Here is a 3,504-nt window from a genome sequence, read left to right as displayed (position 1 = left end):
TTATTATCTTCCTAATATTTAGTGTCACATTTTCTTTTGAGAGATAGCCGTCATTGGAGAGAAAAAGACAAGGATTACCTTTGAACTGGACTTTTGCATCCGCAACCACCGCTAAAGTTGGCAACACAAGCAACACGCGTTAAATTTTGTTATTCAACAACTCAAGACGAGATAGTGGGATCGAATCATCCTTTCGTTGTCATAATTGTAATGTTGCCCTTTCCTTTGGTATGAATCTTTGTGAAAGCGACCACGGCTTTTCCAGAGTAAGTAAACATTTATAGAGAGTAAAAATACCCGTTAAATCTTGTTATTCAACAACTCAAGACGAGATAGTGGGATCGAATCATAATTGTAACGTTGCCGTTTCCTTTGGTATGAATCTCTGGGAAAGCGACCACGGCTTTTCCAGAGTACGTAAACATTTATAGAGAGTAAAAATAATATTTAAATTATTTAATTTAATATTTAAATTTGAGTTAAACTTGACATAAATTTAAATAAAATAATTGAATTTTTTTAAATTTATTAAAATCAGACTAATTTAAATAAACGTTAATTACACTACACTACCAACATAGACACAGATGTAAAAATATTATTATATCTACTAACATAGAGAGATATGAAAATATTATTATATTCAATTATTTTTATGATGGATAAATATCTTTAAAATCTCACAATAATTTCAACCATGTCTACCCTTAACAAATCTTATAAATCTCTGAGTTAAGAGTATCGTGGAAGCCATCCCGATTACTCCCAATATAAATCCTTTTGCTCGTTAAAAATTCAAACTATTGGCCTATCACATAGATCTTATACTGCAAGACAAAACCAACATTAATTATAGCAATAATCGCACTCTAAATCCTTTAGCTCCTTAAAAATTCAAACTATTGACGTACCACATAAAACATAGGTCATATACTGCATGATAACAACCCCAGCAAAACCAACGGTATTTCCTTAAAAATTCAAACTATTGACGTACCACATAAAACATAGGTCATATACTGCATGATAACAACCCCAGCAAAACCAACGTTATTGTAACGATAATCGGAAGCGCAACCGCTTATTAGGCTTTGGACAGCACTATGAGCGACTGAAGGAAAGGTAACTTGATGATGGTGTACCTCTTGAACCCTGCCCGCTCGAACAGTCCTTTGAATTCTTCCTCTGTTCTCTCCTTCCCACCAGCTGTATAAACCATCATCGTTATATCATATAACAATCCCAATCGCCTCGACATGCTTTCACCTTCTTTGTCTCCACCAACAATGGCTTCCACAATTAACACCTTTCCCTTCGCTGGCGTTGCCTCATAGCTTCTTCTCAGCAACTTCACACACTCCTCGTCCCCCAGTCATGGATAATCCACTGCAGTAAATGACAATAGAATATTATTAGCCCTCAACAAATCCACTGCAGTAAATTTCTTATGCAAACAGAAGACCATAGATGAAATCGTCACCTTCATCAAGATTGCATCAGCAGAAGGTATGTGCTCGAACATATTTCCCTCCATATGCTCCACCCCTGCAACACTCCCTCGTTCCCAGTCATAAATCATCATCAACTTGCTATCATGTTATATATATCAACAAATTTATTATATTAATGGTGACCAACATTACAAATCTAATTACCAGTTATGGGAGGCGCAGTGGCAATGACATGAGGCAGATCGAGATTAATCCCACGAATGTGTGAATGTTCCTTCACAATTATGGACAAGGCAGAGCCCATACCTCCTCCAACGTCTACCAGCGTCGCCATACTCTTAAACCCATCTTCATACATCTTCGCCACGGAAGCCATGACAGTGCTGCTATTAGCGACCATGGCGTTGTTGAAAATCTGATTAGCTTGGGGATCGCGGCCCAGATATTCCCAGGGACTCGTACCATAAGCTTTGTTAAATGTGTAGCAGCCCTCCAAGACAGATTCGTGCAAATGTTGAAAGGCTTCCAGGTAGACGTTGTTTGCTATCAGGAGCAGGAACGGCCCATCAGGAGCAGGAACGGCCCACATGATTGCTGATTTCCTCCCTGCACCAGCAGCTTCGAAATGCCTGTCAAGCCGAACTTTATTTTCTTGGTGTCTGCATCGTCTGCCTGATCGGCCTCTTCTTGTTCAGAGAAAACACCATAGGAAGTAAGGAACCTCAGAATTCTGTACAGCAGAAGCACGCCTGCTATGAAACTCATCCCCTTCGTATACCCCACCAAGACAGCGCGGATCATCCCCTTCGTATACCCCACCAAGACAGCGCGGATCACAGGCGCGGATCACAGGAGTCAGTTATTGAGCGGCAAGAGTCGGTTATGAGATCAACGGTAGTAAAGTTTTTAATCGTCTAACACTAAATCTAATGGTGAATAACCAAGACAGCGCGGATCACAGGAGAGTCCATTTCAAATGGAAACGCCTTACGGCGTAAATATAAAAAGTTATAAAGAAATTTATAAAATGACATAAATATAAAAAGTTATAAAGAAATTTATAAAATGACATAAATATAAAAAGTTAAAAATTATTGCAGGTGGTATTATTATCATGCCGAACACAATGGAAATTGCATTAACTCTCCATTAATTGGCATTTTTGACCAAAAACTGAATTGCAGCTTATAGAGCTTACAGAAAAAAAGAAATTAATATAATTATTTAAATTTTTAATTGACTTATTTAGTTTTGCTCTTATTCTAGGATGATAATCGTGTACAGTATAGGTCGTACAACATCTATCAATTTATGTATAAAAATTATAACCTTGTTCACTTAATTATTTGTGCACCTAATATGTATCATACATTTATACGGTTTTTGAGTAAAGTTTCAATGAAGTTCAATGTTTGAAATCTCTTTCTAAATGAATTAAAAACTAATTTGCTTCCTTTATCTAGCATAGACAATATAGAAGATCTCTATCATAATTTTACTACAACCTTCTCATATTCTATTAACAAGTTTTCAATTGAAGTTTCAAGTAATAAAAGAAATATCAAAACCAACCCATGGTATGACAAAGATTGTAAAAGTGTGAGGAGAGAAATTAAGGAAGTTGTTGATGAATCTCTTAAAATTGGCAAGATAAAAATATACAAAGCCCTAACTAAAAGGAAAAAAAGGCAGTATATTCGTAAAAGACAAGAGAATCCCTTACACCTCTCTAAGGTAGCTGTTAAGAAATTCTAGAGGCAGATTCTAAATAGGAAAACTAAAGATAATAATAAAATTGCTTTACACGACTGGAATTCCTATCTTAAAAAGCTTTATGAATCTCCAAATGTCATGGATAACTTTGAAACCATGCTCACAACGAAAGAAGTTTTCTCATTAGAAGACATTGATTTTGGGGTTAATCGCTTGGCTAATGGGAAAGCTAAGGACATTGAAGGTTACCAGACGGAAATCTTAAAAATTGGAGGTCCTGTCCTCATCCCCCACATTCACAAGCTTTTCAATCAAGCGGTCAAGTAAGGGTTCCCTAAAC

At 36.6% G+C, this 3,504-nt stretch overlaps 1 pseudogene across 1 annotated transcript; it reads right to left on the bottom strand.

Annotated features, from left to right (window-relative positions):
* Positions 1-971: 971 nt before the first annotated feature.
* LOC149244606 (flavone 3'-O-methyltransferase 1 pseudogene) lies at positions 972-2,216 on the bottom strand (annotated as a pseudogene). Its single transcript, XR_016246055.1, has 3 exons — positions 1,656-2,216; positions 1,481-1,545; positions 972-1,386 (listed from the first exon to the last, which is right to left on the bottom strand). The product of XR_016246055.1 is annotated as a flavone 3'-O-methyltransferase 1 pseudogene (transcript).
* Positions 2,217-3,504: the final 1,288 nt, after the last annotated feature.

The sequence above is a fragment of the Pinus tabuliformis genome, chromosome 8 (genome assembly GCF_031772625.1).
Source record: "Pinus tabuliformis cultivar Carrire ecotype Pingquan chromosome 8, CPIR1, whole genome shotgun sequence".
NCBI lineage: Eukaryota > Viridiplantae > Streptophyta > Pinopsida > Pinales > Pinaceae > Pinus > Pinus tabuliformis.
This window is presented reverse-complemented; position numbering and strand designations above follow the sequence as displayed.